We start from the raw sequence: 17024 nt of genomic DNA, 5'->3' as shown, positions 1-17024 counted from the left end.
ATGTCAGTGCCAAGTGCAGCTCTGTGCCAAGTCCTCTTCATTCTGGATCCAGGATGCAGGAAGAAAGGGAAGATCAAAGTGCAAAAGGGACAAACTAGCCAAATCTAATCCCTTTTAGAGGGCTCTTCCAGGAGCCCACCCTTTCCTGGTTCAGGTGGGTCACTCAGCAGCCTCCTACAGCGCAGGCAGCTGCTCCAGCACCTGTTCCTATAGTCTACAGCAGCCAGAAGCACTGAAAGGCCAGTAGCTTCCCCCAGGAACCCCACCTTTGGCAATTTTGTATTCAAGTGCTTCCATTGAGATACCTCAGTGGTATCAGGATAGCTTTCCCTGGGAAGATAGAGGGCAGTTTTCTGGCAAGTTCCACCAGGGCAGACCTCAGTAACTTCTCTGCTGTTCAGTGAACCACAGCTGTGCCCAATCCAACAAAGTCTGGACCTCAGCACTGGGGGGAGGGCATAGGGGAGGGCAAGCTCTTTCTCAGCCCTGAGAGTCATGATTGCTTCTTATATCTGCTACTTCACCTGTATTCTTGAGTTCTCTTTACCTCTCACTAGGCAACCCCTCATTACTTCAATCCTCTGTTACAGTCAATAATTCTTTATATTACACTTTCCCTATTCAAATTACCATGCAGTTTTTCTCTCCTGATTGAATCCAGACTAATACACCAGCCCAGCTTTGTTGGCTCACATCTCATTGGCCAGGACTAGCTGCCAGTGCTGGGAAATGTAGCTCTTTAGCTGGGCAGGTGGTCACTTCAACTAATCCAGGGTTCTGCTAACAACGAAGAAGGGGAGTTGAGGTCTTGCATAAACAATGTGCAGCGTTGACCTCAACAGAAGTACATATTGATAAGGATGCCTTCCAGATCTCCTTCTCTGCTTTCTAGGACAATTCCCTTGACCACACCCATTGGTGAAAATCCCCACCTGCCCACATCTCCAGGTGAACATTCTTACCTGTCCACGTCTCCAGGCTCATTTCACACCATCCTCCCCGATACCATGGATCCCTTCCCTTGAAAATCCCTCAGTCGTCTTAGAAAAGGATTAAATAAGCAGAAACAAATTCAACAAGTATGATTTGCTCTATTGTGAGCATTACACAGACTGAATGTCCCACAGTGTCCCCCTGAAACAGGTGGGAAGCGGGCAGGGCACAACCTTTAAAAGAATGACATAGCCTTTGGATGTGACATAAACTGGTAAGAACCAACTAGGTCCAAGATGGCAGAAGATTCGACTTCCAGTAGACCTTGAGCTTCATTTTATGCTCATTGTAATACATTAGCATATGCTAAATGACAGCAGGGCCATGACAGTTCTGAGACTAACCATAAAAGGCCAAAAAGTGGGCGGTGGCCCAATTCCTGGAAATCCCTGCCCCTTCTCCAAGATAGTTGGAATAATCCTCCCACTCATTAGCCTATGAAATTACCCAGCCCATAAAAACTAACCACCCCATATTTCAGGGCCTCTCGCCTTCTGAGATGGCCCACACTCTGTCTGTGGAGTGTGTTTCTGCCAGGGCCACTCTAGCCTTTTGAGACATACCATACTCCGTCTATGGAATGTGTATTCCTCTAAGTAAATCCACTTTTTACCTATTGCTTTGTCTCTCACTGAATTGCTGAGACATAAAGACCCTGAACTTCAGTAGGTCCTGAGACCAGATATGTGATTTTAATTAAAAGACAGTGGATTCAAGTCCCCATCTGGGTTTTGGCCAGGTTTGAGTCCCGGCCCATGGGTTCAAATCCCAATCTGAGTTGTGCGGTTTCACCCCCAGCCTTTGAAAGCCCCCCAGTCCCTCCAGCCTCTCAGAGTCTCTAGACAGCCTGCCCACTGGCCCTCCATGTGCTGTGACCCATGTCGTATCTGCCTCCCTAAACAGTTGAAGCCCCCTTAACAAGGGGACTGACCCAGTGTCTGTCCCTTGCAGCTCCCTGCCTGGTCACCCTGGCCCCCAAGGCAGGGAAGGGCATCCTCTCCTTTCTCAGGACGCTCCCCAAGCTCTCAGAGCCTGGGCCTGAGACACAGACATTATTGCTCCCCGTCTGCTCCTCTGACTGAAGCACAAGTTCCAGCCAAGATGGAAACAGGAGGTAGTGATGGGAACTTGCTGTGTGACTGTGGGAAGGTTAACAATCTCCTTCTCCGGGGTAGCTGTGAGAGTTAAATGAGAAAGTGAGAGTCTTGCTAGTCACACAGTAAGTTCTCAGAAAATGCTAGTTGGGGTATTATTATTTTACAGTTGCTGGCTAGCTCTTCAGAAAGAGGGGTCTCTCACCAAGAGGAGTTTAGGAAATTCCAAGTGAGTTCTGACCACTTTGAGGTCCTGGGGCATCAAGAGAAGTCACTCCGAAGGGACAGGAGGGGAGAGCAGCTTAAGCAGCCAAGCTCTCCTGGTGGATGTTAACTTGAATTCACAGGAAGTTTCACAGGGAGATCTTTCCAGAAATGCGGAAGCTGCATTGAAAGTGCAGACTGCACCGCCATCTACTGGCCATGTCTTGGAAGGAACGTAGACAAGTAGACAACTGGTCACACTGCTGTTGGTTAATCACGTAGATTCCTGGCCCACACTCTCAGGGGTACTGGGGTGTCTGCACGTTTATCGAGTCTTTCAGTAGATTCTTGCGCAGGTGGTCCAGTGCCCCCCACCTCTTCCCATGAGGGGAACCTATTTTAAGGCATGAACAAAAATATTCACAATGATGTGATGCACTGAAATGCACTCTTGACCAAAACACCTAACCTGAATCTAATTATGAGGAAACATCAGACAAACCTAAAGAGAGTGACTGGCCTATACTCTTCAAAAATGTCAAGGTCATGAGAGACAAGAAGACTGGGAAACTGTTACCAGGAGACTAAAGAGAAAGGAAAACTGAATGTAATATATGATCCAAGATTTTCATTCGTTATGTAGGATGTTATGGGACAGTTGACAAAATCTGAATATAGTCTGCTGAAAATAGTATTGTATAAGTGTCAATTTCATGATTTTAATCATTGTACTATGACTATATAAGAGAATGTCCTTGCTTTTAGGGAATACACACTTAAGCGTTTAGGGGTAAAAGGCCAACAGGTTTGCATCTGACTTGCAAACAGTTCAGGAGGGAAATTTATGTATATATATGTATAATCTTGATGAAGCGTGTTCAGGAATTCTTTGTACTCTTTTTGCAACTTTTTTAGCAGTCTGAAATTATACTAAAATAAGAAAAAAAATTTTCACGGCCCTACTGAGAAAATAGTGATATAATGCCACCATAAATCAGTTACGCATTAAAACCTCACCTTTTTACAGAGCCCTTAGTAGGTGCTGGACATGTGCTTTTCATGGTTTAGCTCATTTAATGCTCACAGCAATCCTATAAGAGAAATGCTACCATTACCCTCCAATTTTCACATGAAGAAAGCTTCACCTCAGAGAGGTGAAGTAATCTGCCCAAGATCACACAGCCAGTAGGTGATAGAACTGGGATGGGCTCTCTCAATCCAGAGTCATAAGAATCCAACTAGCAGCACATAGGGTCCACAACACTAGAAGACATGGTTCTCATTATTGAAAGGACTGGGGACCACTCCTGCAGCTGCCAGATTGAACTCTACCATATCCTCCAAACATACCTGGGCTTGACCCTGCCTGTGTCCAGACCGTTGTTCCCAACTGCCTTTTTTCTGTCTTCAACGTCCCTCCCCTACATCCTCTTCTGGGCTGAGAAACCTCTTCCCCCATAGTTCCTTCCCAAGCCCTGTACCTAGGAGGGACCTGTCCCTGCTCTGCAGTCCCACAGCCCTATACTTGTCCTTCTCTCAGAGAATATCCTATTCTCCATCTCCCGCTATAATCCTTTGGCAGAGGCAGAAGAGGGAAGCTATTGCTGGCTCTAGCTCTGCACTCAGACAGACCTGGATTCGAAACTTGGCTCTGCCGTTTACTGGCTGTGTGATCTTGGGCAAGTCACTTCACCTCTCTGAGCATCTTATAAGTAAAGCAGAGCTACGATAACCCAACTCATTATAAAGAGAAAGAAAGATGAGCTATATGACATTTCCTATAATATCTGGCAAGCAGCAAGTACTTAAAAATGTTAATTACTATTCCTGCGTCCTACCTCCATAGTGACTGTTTTAAATTTTTTCAGATAAATTAGTTATAAGCAGGTGTCAACGTTTTATTTTGATCATGCCACAAAGCCAAGTCAGAGTTCCCTTTTGTTAAGGACATTTCCCAGGAAAAGAGAATGGTTGGATAAGCATTATTAAACTGAATACAAGATAAAGAATGTCTGATAATCAGCCGAGTGTTTGGGTAGCTGATTTCTCCAAGGAGGTTTTAATCTTGTTAAGAGTTTATCAGAAAATTGCTTAAACATTTATCAAGAATGCTAATTTCCTCCCAGAAGGAGATTGTGAATTGCATCAAGCAAGAGAGTTCTATACCAGATCATGATGGGAACACTCTTCTCTTAATCAAACTCATAATAATCAAGGCTGACATTTCATGAGGGTTCACTATACACCCAGCATGGAGCTGTGTCACAGGCCTAGCCTTGAAGCAGATCCTGGATGTATTTTGTCATTGTGCCCTGTTCTGACTTAGTTCAGTCAGACTATGCAGGAGGCTACAAAATGCTGGTGGAATGTGTGAACGGGAGTAGCGGCCATCACATCCCAGGACTTTGCATGATGTGGGACACACACTCTCTCCTGTCCTGCACACCACCAAATGGAAACAAACAGGTTTCTGAGAGTAGAGACCATCCACTGTTCCCCCAATATAATGGGATGTAAGTACATGACTTGGTTAGGCTTTCTGGTTCAATACTGTCAAGAAAGTCCTTTACCAGCTAGATGACAAAGTGCTTAATTCTGGCCACAGAGCCTGGCAGAGAGACCAAAGGCTCATTACCAAGCATGGATGCCTTTCCTCTGGCAGACAACAAAGAGTTGGATCCAAGTTGCTCATTAGTTTCTTTAGGGATTTGTTGGACATCTTGCTACTATGTGAACAAACAGATGGACTTGGCTGTTGGCCACAAGGATATTTAAGAAGGAACAGATCTGCCTACCCATTGTGAGAAGCAAAACACTGTGTCTGAAGGGGGTGCTCTGCCTCCCACATGGTTTTGGGATGAAATCAGTGGTCTTCAAAGTGTGGTCCCCTGACCAGCAGCATCAGTATAACCTGGGAATTTGTTAGAAATGCGAAGTCTTGGTCCCCACCCCAAACTTACTGAATCAGAAACTCTGAGGTGGGATCCAGCGCTCTGTGCTTTAACAAGCCTTCTAGGTGACTTGGATGCACATTCAAGTTTGAGTTAAATTGGGTTAAGTTGTAATATGTTTTCCTCTTTCTCTCTTCTCTGGCTTCCCCACATCTTCTCTTCCTCCCCATCATCTCCCATCTTTTCTCCTCTACAAACCAACACCTTCTCAGAATCTCCTGGGATTGAATATAAGTATTCAGCTGGGTTGTGAGACCATCAGTGGATCACCAAGGAAGATGGAAGATTATCAAACTCCAGAAAATTGTCACATTCTCCCAGCTGAACGTTTGAGAGCAGGCCTGCCTGGATGAGCTAGAAGACACCCTGATGGCATCTGAGGCCACAGCACCACATGCTTCTGAGGCAGAAACAAGATCAGGCCAGAGTTTGGAGTGTGTGCTGTCCTGGAGCCAGCCATGCCTGCTCAGAGGATGTTCAGAGCAAAATAGCTTAGGGAAAGAACAGCAACTGGGAGAAGAGGTGAAGAAATGGCTGTAGGTGACCACAAAGAGGCCTGGCACAATGGAGCCATTCAGAGAAAAATGCAACAGCTACAGGATGGATCTATGGAAACACATCAGCATGTACTGGGCTCTTGAATGGATTTCCTGCAGATCTGGGAGCTGATATTCAGTGGATGTTCAAGGAAAGGGTGACTCCTGAAGGCTGGAGAACTTGGGACACTCATGTGACACCTACAAAAAGAAGGCACAGTCAACTGATTCTTTTAATAAACATTTGCAATTCACCATGGCACATGCTGAATTTTAGGCAGAGGGCAGATCTGGTACCTCACTCTGGTACTGTGGTCCCTTCTAGCAAGCTCTCCAGCCAGCTCCACAGCCATCTCTAGGTCTACTTAGACCACTCAGGATCCCAGGCAGCTCAGGGAAACTAAATTTCAAAGCCTCCTGCTATGGACGGAGTTATGTAACCCCAAAATTCATATGTTGAAGCCTAACCCCCAGTGCGCCAGTATTTGGAGTAAGGAACTAATTAAGGTTAAATGAAGTCATAAGAGTGAAGCCCTAATCTCGTAAAATGAGTGTCCTTATAAGAGACACCAGGCATATATACAATGGAATATTACTAAGCCATAAAAAAGAATGAACTTCTGCCATTTGCAACATCACGGATGGACCTGGAGGGTATTATGCTAAGTGAAATAAGTTAGAGAAGTCAAATACTGTATGTTATCACCTATACGTGAAACCTAAAATATAAAACAGGTGAATGAATACAATAACAACAACAAAAAGAGACACCAGGGAGGCCACTCTCTGTCTCTCTCTGTCTCTGCTATGTGAGGACATGGTGAGAAGGCGGCCATCTGCAAGTCAGGAAGAGAGACCCCACGGGAAACCAAATTGACTGGCACAAGTCTTAGACTTCCTGGCCTCCAGAACTGTGAGAAAATAAATTATTTTATTTAAGCCACCCAGTCTATGGTATTTTGTTTTGACAGCCCAAGATAATGAAGATAGCTCCCTCTGCCTGACCCCACCAGGCTGTCCAGTTGTCCTGGATCTACTACAGGATAGGACAGGGGATAGTTTAAGAAGTGGCTTCTTTCAGATTGCTAAATGGGAAGCAGAGTAAATGATTTCCCACCTGTCCTCAGTGTTCCCTCTAATGCACCTTTCCCCCTGCAAGCCAAAGTCCACAGAAGAGACACCTTGGACCCCTCAGCCATCTGTCCAGGATCCAGTCTCCCTCACCAGTGGGCCAACACTAGCCTTGGGACATCCCAGATACTGCAGCCAGTTGTATCAGGAACTGGCCCCACCCACCAGCAGGCTGACACTAAATCTGAGACCCCCAGCCCCACAATCACCCACTCCAGAACCCAGCCCTGCCCACCAGTGAGCCAGCACTAGCTCCAGAACCCCCCAGGATCACATAGCCAGCAGCCCCATGACCCAGCCCTGCCAGCCAACCAGTGGCTGGCAGCCTCTACACAAGGTAGGGCCTGAGAACAAACCAGACCAAGTGCCAGCCACACCTACCAGATTGCCCACAGCAGTCAGTCTGCCACAACACGCAGCCCAAATTGTGGGCACCCCTAGAGCATATAGCTCTGGTGACCAGAGAGAGGAGTGTGCTGCTGAGATACATAGGATGTCTCCTACAAAAGGCCACTTCTCCAAGGATGGGAAATGTAAACAACCTACCAAATACATAGAAATAAAAAGAGCAAATTAGGCAAAATGAGGTGTCAGAGGAATATCTTCCAAGTGAAAGATCAAGATAAAACCCCAGAAGAAGAACTAAGTGAAGCTGAGATAGGCAATCTACCCCACAGAGAGTTCAAGGTAATGATCATAAAAATGTTCAAAGAATTTGGGAGAACATTGGATGAACAGAGTGAGAAGTTAGAATTTTTTAACAAGGTTAGAAAATATAAAGAAGAACCAGAGATGAAGAATACAATAATTGAAATGAAAAATACCTAGAAGGAATTTCTAGAAAATTTCCTAGAAGGAGTCAACAGTAGACTAAATAATACAGAGGAATTGATCAGCAAGCTGGAAGACAGGTTAGTGGAAACCAATGAAGCTGAAAGAAAAAAGAATAAAGATTAAAAAGAAATAAGGACAGTTTAAGAGATCTCTGAGACAACAACAAGCATATTAATATCCACATTATAGGGGTCCCAGAAGAAGAGAGAGAGAAAGGGGCAGAGAACATATTTGAAGATATAATAGCTGAAAATTTCCCTAACCTGGGAAAGGAAACTGACATCCAGGTCCAGGAAGCACAGAGAGTCCCAAACAGGATCAACACTAAGAGGACGACACCAAGACACATTGTAATTAAAATGGAAAAAATTAAAGGGAGAATATTTAAAGCAGCAAGAGAAAAACAACTAGTTACATACAGGGGAACTCCAATAAGAATACCAGCTGACTTTTCAGCAGAAACTCTGCAGGCCAGAAGGGAATGGCATGATATATTCAAAGCGATGAAAGGGGAAAACCTACAACCAAAAATACTCTACCCAGCAAGGCTCTTTTCATTCAGACTTGATGGAGAGATCAAAAGTGTTACAGGCAAGCTGAGCTTCCCTGGTGACGCAGTGGTTAAGAATCCGCCTGCCAATGCAGGGGACATGGGTTTGAGCCCTGGTCCAGGAAGATCCCACATGCCGCGGAGCAACTAGGCCCGTGAGCCACAACTACTGAGCCTGCGCGTCTGGAGCCTGTTCTCCGCAACAAGAGAGGCCGCGATAGTGAGAGGCCCGCGCACCACGATGAAGAGTGGCCCCCGCTTGCCACGGCTCGAGAAAGCCCTTGCACAGAAACGAAGACCCAACATAGCAAAAATAAATTAATTAATAAAAAAAACAAAGAACTAGTCTTTCAAAAAAAAAAAATGAAAAAAACTTATTATAAAAACTTTCCAGTCTCCTTGGCCCCTCCTTCTCTGTTTCTGCATCTTTTGGCAGCAATAGGCTCCCCAGTTTCTCATGGGTTTTCCTGACCAAGGTCATTGGACAGCCCTGCCTACTTTCCTGGATTTTCAGGGTAGAAGCATGTCCCCTCCAACCACAAAGGCCCACTTCACACACCACACACACACACACACACACACACACACACACACACACACACACACTTCTCCCGCTGGCAGGAGGCATGCCTGCTGTTTTATTTTTAATGTCAGCAGACATGTAGGCAGACTGACAAACAAGGCTGAGCCTCTGAGAACGGATCGTTGTCTGGAAGCTGGAAGTGACGGCTGACACACACTTATTTAACCGGTTCAGCTGGTCCCCTTGCCTTCTGGACTTCTGGGTTAGCTAGGCCAGCACCACAAGCGGGCAAGTCTTCCTGAAAAAGTACAACACCTGCTGGACCTCACGCCAGGGCCGGGCCCATCATAGGATACCCTAATAAGAAGCATCACACCTGACAAGCTTAGAAAAAGAATCGATGATGCTTTGGATTATAGGTGACAGACACCCAGCTTGACTGGGTTTATGCAGAATAATAGACTTGATCAGAAAGTTCTTGTCAGCAAACGCTAACATTGGTGGGAAGATTTTAAAGTCCTGACCAATGATGTTTCTCATGCATGTCCTGTCTACAACCAAATTCTGACAAAACTAAGGACAGTCTGAAGCCAGAGCCTCAGGGTCCCTTCAACCTCCTCCAAATGGACTGCATTCAATTGTCCCTTAACAATGGGACATATGTTTTGGTCATTATATGTCTATTCAAGAAAGGATCAAAAATTCCTCTTGTGAGAAAGTCACAGCTTTCACAGTGACCAAAAAAGTTTATGTTGCAACAGGCGAATAAATCTGACTTTATTGTTCCCTTGTGGTCTTTATCAGATGGGCTTTATCAGACTGTTCAAGTTTTCTTTCTCCTTGAGGCAATTTTTTTGGATGTTTTCTAGAAATGTGCTCATTTTGTCAAAGTTAAATTTTTTTTTTTGGCCGCACCATGCAGCTTGCGGGATCTTAGTTCCCCGACCAAGGATTGAACCCCGGCCCTCAGCAGTGAAAGTGCTGAGTCCTAACCGCTGGACCGCCAGGGAATTCCCAAAGTTTAAATTTTTATAGGTGAAAAGTAATCTGTATTTTTTTTAATCCCAGTTCTGTCCTATGTCCTTTTTCCTTCCTGAAATTATTTTTCTTTGTCAGTTTCATGACTTTTCAAACAACCAACTCTTAGCCATGTTGATTGTTGTTGTATTTTTGCCTTCTGCTTTAGTTTCTGCTCTAATTTTTATCATTACTTCTATTTTTTTATTACTTATTAATAAAAATTATTCAGCCTTTCTTCTAATATAAGCACATGAGGCATAAACTTCTTCAGAATTACTTTAGCTACATCTCACAAGTACTGGTATGTAGAAATTTTCATTATCATTCAGCTCTAAGTACTTTCTAATTCCCCTCTGGTTTCATCTTTGATGAGTTATTTTTAAACTTTTAAATTTTCCAAGTATATGGATTTTTCCAAACTCAACTGTTGTTATCGTCCTTAATTATATTGTAGTATGATACAAATGTAATCTGTATAACTGATTCTTTGGTATTTGTGACTTGTTTTGTAACCTGGAACATAAAAAGTATTTGTAAATGTAGGTGCTTGAGAAAAGCGTATATCCTCTAATTTGGGGGTATATGTTTCTAGATATTTATTAATCATTGCATTATACGTACCTTAAGTTGTAAAAGGAGGGGAACTATTTTTGCTTTCCTGGAAACTTCAGCATCACAGGCTATACCCTGAAAGCCTCAAGGCCGAAAAAAGACAAAAAAAAATTGAAGAGGAAACTTCAGTAAATAATAATAGCTATCAGTTATTGAACACTTTGTGAAGCCACACCCTACACAGGCTTCCACATACAAGTCTGTTTAATCCTTACCTCACCATATTCCTGTGGAGGTGTGGTTCTCATTTCACAAGGGGAAACGGAGGTCAGGTGATGGAAACTCACATTATGTCACCCTGCTGGGTTAGACCCCAGGTCTGTGACTCGGAAGCCAGTGCTCTCACACCCCCTCCAGGCTGATGCCCCCTATTTACCCAACCCCCCACTCATAATCACAGGAATGCAGTGCCAGGCACAGCAGCCCTCTTTGGACTCCTCAAATGACAGCCTTTCTGTAAAGGTGTCCTAGCAATTCCTTTCATGGAATTCAACTCCTTATTTTCTAGACTGGTGCCGTCTGAACTTCCTGCAGTGATGGGAATATTCTATGTATCTGCACTGTCCAACCCCGCAGCTACCTGTGGCTACTGAGCACTTGAAATGTGGCTGATAAAACTGAAGACCTGAATTTTAAAAGTTTTATTTAAATACATTAAAATAGCCCCAAGTGTCTGGTGGCTTGCCATAATGGACAGCAGTTCTAAACAGACTCCAGGAGGCACCCCGTTTTGTTTAAAGCTGCATCCCCAACACCTACAGTGCCCAGCAGTGCATGTCCTGTAACGTTTGGTGTGTGGAGACATTATCTATATATTTATTGGTGACCACTTTTAGGGCACAAACTGTCTTATTCACCATTGTACCCCTATGTCTCATATGATGTCTGGTTAATCTCCCACCAGCTGCTCCAGTGAGGCCTAGTTTCCCAGCCAAGGTCTGTGCCTTATTGACCTTAAGCCTGGTTCCTGGGTCACCCTGGATGGATGCTCTCCTCAGATGTCCTCAGGCCCTACGGACCTGGGATGGCTCCCGCTTCGCACGCTGCGGCAGAGCAGGGCCAGCATGACCACCAGTGCCCGGTGGCCCCAGGACATTTGCTAAGGACTGGCCTGTGTCCTGCTCCTGTGTGGCAGCAGACATCGCGCTCAGTCACGGCTATATCTCCAGCGGGCCCAGACTCCTTCTCTTGGCACCTTTCTAGGCAGCTACAACCAGCTGAATAAAGGTGGCAAACAGAAGTCAGAGGATAGTCCTTGGAGTGAGACAGAAAAAGGACTTCCCGCTTCTGGATGCCTCTACCAGGAACTGGCTAGCAGGGCAGAACATTTCAGCCGTGAAGAATGCCTGCCCCTGCACAGACCTTCAGGGTGTCAAAGCCACCAGGCAGGCCTGACAGCCTGAATCCTGCCTCAGCTCAGCCAAGGTGGTTTCAATTCCAAATGCAGGAACTGGGCAATTAAGTAGAGCCTTTCATCACAGCCTTTGGGACATACTTCCTCATGTAGACTCCTCCATCTATAAAATGGAGATTCAAAAGTTCACATACATGTGCTCAGTGCAACTGTTGATTTTATCCCAATTACCTCCAAAAGACTGAGTCCACCAATGGCAGCTCCACGTTCACCATTCTCACCTTTACTCAGTAACCTGTCCTCTCAAGTTGACACCATGTATTTTACACCCAGGTAAGTTGACCAACTTGTTCCAGTTTGCCCAGGACTTTCCTGGTTTTGGCAATAAAAGTCCCATGTCTGAGAAACCCCTCAATTCCAGGCAAACTAGGCCAGTTGGTCACACAAGCAGGTGCGTACTCCTGAGCCAGGCACCCACAGCTTCCCCAATGACATCAGCACCTGTCTCACTCCGGTTCCCCATCACCCTTCCCAAGCCCTGGCCTGACTGTTCCTCAATGCCCTCAACTCCCACAGGTCCTAACCTGAGCCCACCACCAGCGTTTGTTCACCCCCGTCCTAACAGAACACCTCAAACAGCCCACGTGCCAAGCCTCAGGAGCAGGACGGAAAGGCTCAGAGTGAAAACAGGATTTGGCCTGTGACCCACTTTCTCCCTGCCCAGCCTCACTGGCACGTGGCCTGTTACTGACTTAAAACACAGGTGGGCTCGGTGCATACGGTTTATTGAATGGATGGGTGGAGGGAAAAGTGATGATGATGAGCAGCTGCCAACTCAAGAGAAAAACTCTTGGTCACTGAAGTCACGCAGGCATGGCAGAGGGACGGGGACCGGCCTTCCTGTCCACGGCGTCCAAGGGCACTGCTGTCGGGACTCAGAGCCAGCTGAAGGGGACCCCGAGCCCCCAGTCCCAGCGCTTTGCCCTGATTTCTCGTGCAGAGTGAACAGTGCTCCCGTGACACTCTGAGCAGGCGGCGGGGAGCTCTTCATGTGTGGACTGCACTCTCCATTCTCTGCCCCGCCGGTGTCCACGAACAAAAGGAATCTACAAGAAAGGACAGGCGAGACCAACGGTTGGGAGTTCCCATTTGCATAAACTCAAACCAGCCAACCCTCTGGCGGTGGGTTCCCAGCCCGTGGCATTAACTCACCTTGGGGAGAAATACCAGCAATGCCAGATCCCAAGTCACCCCAAAGTCACTGACTCATGGCCTTGGGACTTCCTCGGTGATCTCCAGATCTAACGCTGACCTAGGAGGGAGAAGAACCATACAAGCATTTAATCTCCAGCACCATCTTCTCCCCAGGTAACATCACTGAGAGGGTCCCAATAGACTAGGCCCTACTAGGTATCACCAGAATAGGACTTCCCTGGTGGTCCAGAGGCTAAGACTCCACACTCCCCAATGCAGAGGGCCCGGGTTCAATCCCTGGTCAGGGAACTAGATCCCACATGCCACCAACTAAGACCCAGCACAGCCAAATAAATAAATAAACAAACAAACAAAAAAAACTGACCTTAGATATCACCAGAATAGACGGGATAATAAAGGAAAACACCTCAAAGGTTCGGTTTTTAGAATAAACAATTTTCTTTCAAGCAGTTCCCGATCAAGGCAACTGGCCAGATACACCAGAGCTCAGTCTGAGCTCACTGTCAGAGACTTTGACACCAAGTTCCCACTGCATCTTGATCAAAGGATGGACCACCGTCCTCAGCAGTTCTCCCACCACTGTCATTACTTCTCTGCCCAGTCTGTCCCAAGGCCCCAGTAGCTGTCATCCTATTCTGCAAAGACCCACTTAATATGCCCACCCAAGAAAGGCAAATGAAAGAGAAACTTCCAGAAAGACTCATTAGGTGCCCAGATGGGTGAAAATCAAGACTGCCAGGCCCATTTGAAGGATAAATGAGAAAATATCATCAACGCTTGAGGACACTACACAAGCAACCCCCAACTCAACGTGTGGGACTTTGCACCCAGAGGTTTAAAGTGACAGGTCTGGGATGGGGGGGGACGGGGGGGAGATAAAGTCTTTTCAAAATGGTCACCATCAGCCATTAAATCCTCCAGGCTAGCTGAGGAGCCCCAGGACCAGGGACTAGGCTGTGGGACAGGACAAGCCTCTGATGCAAGGGGGCGGAGGGCAGGTTTGAAAGACAAGGGAAGTCTCAGATTTGTTAGACGGCTACTGAGGACCAGGTGGTTCACAAATATTAGTCTCACTACCTTCACTTCATCCTGAGATGAGAACAAAAACATCCGGCAAAACAGGATCAAACAGGAGAAACTCGAATGTAGAAGGAAGAAAAGGAGCCCTGAGGCCAAAAGTGGGGGGTGAGTGGGACCTGACCTCACCTGTTGTCTGGGAGCCAGACATGCCTCTTGGGAGTACCACGCTGCCCCTGCGGAGTCTACTAAGTGAAGGCGCCGGTGCAGGGTTGCGGCCTCCACCCAACACATCTGCAGCACAGAAAGGCAGAAGGGCAGCCCCCTGCTGACGGCTGACTACATGGCGGGAGACTCCTCCTGCCACACAACATCCTAACATGAACCAGAAAGCAAGCCTTGAGTCTACAGATATAGACTCACAGATCCACAGGCCTGGAATTTCTTCTCTAGTGAACACCCGGGGTCACCCTTTTTAAAAGAGAACCCACAAAAGCACAGATTAAAAGCGGGGGCTACAAAGAGGTCGGTGAGTCAAGGCACTCTTCTCTCATCAGCGACTGACAAGAAAACTCCTCGGGCTTCTGGCAGACCACGACAAATGGAACCTTTCTGAATGATTCAGAATTGGTAGAACCCCTCTTGGCTCCTACATCTGGCCCACCTTTATTTTTCTTTCTCCACGTATTCGACACTACTGGCGGCTCCTGGAGAAGCAATACACATTGTGCTCAAGAAACAGTAAAGGGAAAAAAAACAAAAAAAGAGTAAAGGAGCAAAGTCAACACACAAACAAGCATGTCGGTCATGGGCTGCCTTGAATAATGTATTACTATGGGTTGTCCTCCATTCCTGTTAAGTTCATAGAGCAGAACCCACGATTTACAGTTCTCCCATGTGCCCTTCAGCATTATCTGAACTTATTCCAGTGTGAGGTTCAAATACAAATGTATGCACTGGTTTCTGTCCGGAGGCTCCTTTACTTCAAAGACAAAGTGAACCTCCACAAGTCCGGGGCCCAGCCCGGTCACCATATCACACGTGGGCCGGCAAAGGCCCGTGCTCTGAAGAAAATGGCAGGACCAAAAAGCTAGTGTGTGAAAGCTCCAGGGTTTGGAAGGGATAACTGGGCCCTTCAAACACGGGGAAAGGTCTTTCAGCGACTCCTGTCCCTGCACTATCGATGACCAGGGCACGGGCAGCCCACGATCACTTTCGATGCAGGAGCAGAAAAGGACAGAAAGAGCCAGGAAGGACGGGAGGCTGGAGCCAGGGGCCTGGGTCAGGGAGAGCAGCCCAGAGTAGCTGAGTCCCAGCAGCTTCTGTCGTGTCCTGCCAAGACCCCACAAAACCTCCCTGCCAGGGGGAGTCAAGACACTTCCAGCATAAAAAACTGGAAATGCTTTCGGGCTGAAAAAGATCAGGATCATGTGGTCATGGCACCACCATGAAAAATTTTTTAGAACTTTTGCTGCTATCCCAGCTTTGCTCTTCAGATGAAGATGTGGGGTCTGCGATGGGGTCACAGCGCTAGACAGGTTGAGAGGCGGGACCGGTCTCCATCACAACAGTACTTGCACTGACACCCCAGGGCTCGGAAGGGAGGTGCCCCGGGGAGCCCTTCACCCAAGCAGGTTTCTACAGGGCCCTCCCCTAGGCATGTGGGGGACCGCCCCACAGCAGGGCGCTACTGTCACCGCACGTCCCCTTGCATGATCGCCCAAGCCCCAGAAAACACAAAATTCCACAGAAAGGTCCAAAAGCCTTACCTGGGGCCCCAGGGCCTAGCACCTGGCTGACACGAAGATGACGCCTCCTGTGGAGCCTCTGTGCACACAGACCCAGCTGCAAAGGAAAATCGGTGAACGGGCACTCACAGCAGGCCCTGGGGGACATACAGAACACTTGGCACAGCAGCTGGCAGTTTCTAGCACCCACGAAGGCAGGCTGTTACTGCAGTACCTGAACGGCCACACTACGGTATCAGGAACAAGGACGACTTAACCCTAGGAAGGGGTCTGCAGGTCATCTGTGACAGGAATAACACCCACGTTACCCTATGTGCCAACTGTGATCAATTTGCTGCTAACCAGTCTGCAGGCTGTGGCTGCCTGGCAATGACTAGAATGGACCGGGATGGGTAACAGGTGGGGGGAGGGCCCCGTGCCTGCTACATAGTATAAGAGCCACTTACATATTCATCCTCAACTATACTGGGCTTTCTCCAGGTCGGTCACTAGAAAATCACCCACAGCGGACCACGGGCCCTGCTCATGACCAGGATTAAGGCAGATTATAGTAAGTCTACCTTTCATTACAGAAACAATTCCAGTGGAGAAAAGGAGGCTGACCCGGCAGGTTGGCTTGCTGGAGGGCTTGGTTCCCTGACACTCTGCAACGGGAGGAGCCCTGTCACCTCACAACAGATGGGTCATCTCCACCTCTTCGGGGTTTTTTTTTGGTCCAGGTGCTATGCATCAGGCACCAGACGCAACGCAAAACAAGGAGGCGCTGCCCTCAAGATTACAGCATAAGGGGCACGATCAGCAAATCAACACTTTCTAGGCGCGATCAGTGCTGAGGGGCGGGGCTGAGGATGTGGGATGAGGAAGGGGTGCGATGGGGAATCAGAGAAAACTTCCGGAGGGGAGCCCTCCACTGCCAGCCCGTGAACTGCTAAGGCAGGGCCCTGTTCGGGAAAAGGGGCACTCAGTGAGCACACAGCGCCAGGGACCAGGAAGCAACACAAATCAGTGGGAAGAAAGACATGTACGAAAGCTCCAGAGTTTGCAAGGGACAGGAGTGAACCCTCCAAACACGGGGAAAGGCTTTCAGCAATTCCTCTCCCTGCACTATCAATGACCAGGGCATGGGCAGCCCACGATCACTTTCGAATGCAGGGGCAGAAAAGGGCAGTGAGGGAGCTGAGAAGGGAGGCCACTGCCAGCATCCTGGGAAACGGCCTGGCCTAGGAACAGACCAGCAGACAG

General features: G+C 47.3%; 1 long non-coding RNA gene and 2 other non-coding genes across 13 annotated transcripts in view; all 3 read right to left on the bottom strand.

The window, feature by feature from the left end:
• Positions 1 to 10: 10 nt before the first annotated feature.
• LOC102981601 (uncharacterized) overlaps positions 11 to 17024 on the bottom strand; it is a 46881-nt gene continuing 29867 nt past the window's right edge. For 3 of the 11 annotated variants that reach the window (XR_008619348.1, XR_003683164.2, XR_003683165.2), the window contains 7 exons: positions 15804 to 15879; positions 14699 to 14741; positions 13015 to 13114; positions 10458 to 12908; positions 5252 to 5979; positions 3309 to 3382; positions 15 to 2685 (listed from right to left, as the gene is read on the bottom strand). This is a non-coding gene — a long non-coding RNA (uncharacterized lncRNA). Of the gene's footprint in view, positions 2686 to 3308; positions 3383 to 5251; positions 5980 to 7733; positions 12909 to 13014; positions 13115 to 14698; positions 14742 to 15803; positions 15880 to 17024 lie in introns of all 11 variants that reach the window. The other 8 variants (XR_008619350.1, XR_003683163.2, XR_003683159.2 and 5 more) reach the window with 8 other exon arrangements.
• Positions 15129 to 15260, bottom strand: LOC112066227 (small nucleolar RNA SNORA71). The gene has a single exon (XR_002892483.1). It is a non-coding gene; the product is annotated as a small nucleolar RNA SNORA71 (small nucleolar RNA).
• On the bottom strand, positions 16803 to 16936 carry LOC112066225 (small nucleolar RNA SNORA71). Its single transcript, XR_002892481.1, has one exon. It is a non-coding gene; the product is annotated as a small nucleolar RNA SNORA71 (small nucleolar RNA).

The sequence above is a fragment of the Physeter macrocephalus genome, chromosome 14, assembly GCF_002837175.3.
Source record: "Physeter macrocephalus isolate SW-GA chromosome 14, ASM283717v5, whole genome shotgun sequence".
Lineage (NCBI taxonomy): Eukaryota > Metazoa > Chordata > Mammalia > Artiodactyla > Physeteridae > Physeter > Physeter macrocephalus.
Note: the sequence above shows the minus strand (reverse complement) of the source record. Positions and strands in the feature narration are given on the sequence as shown.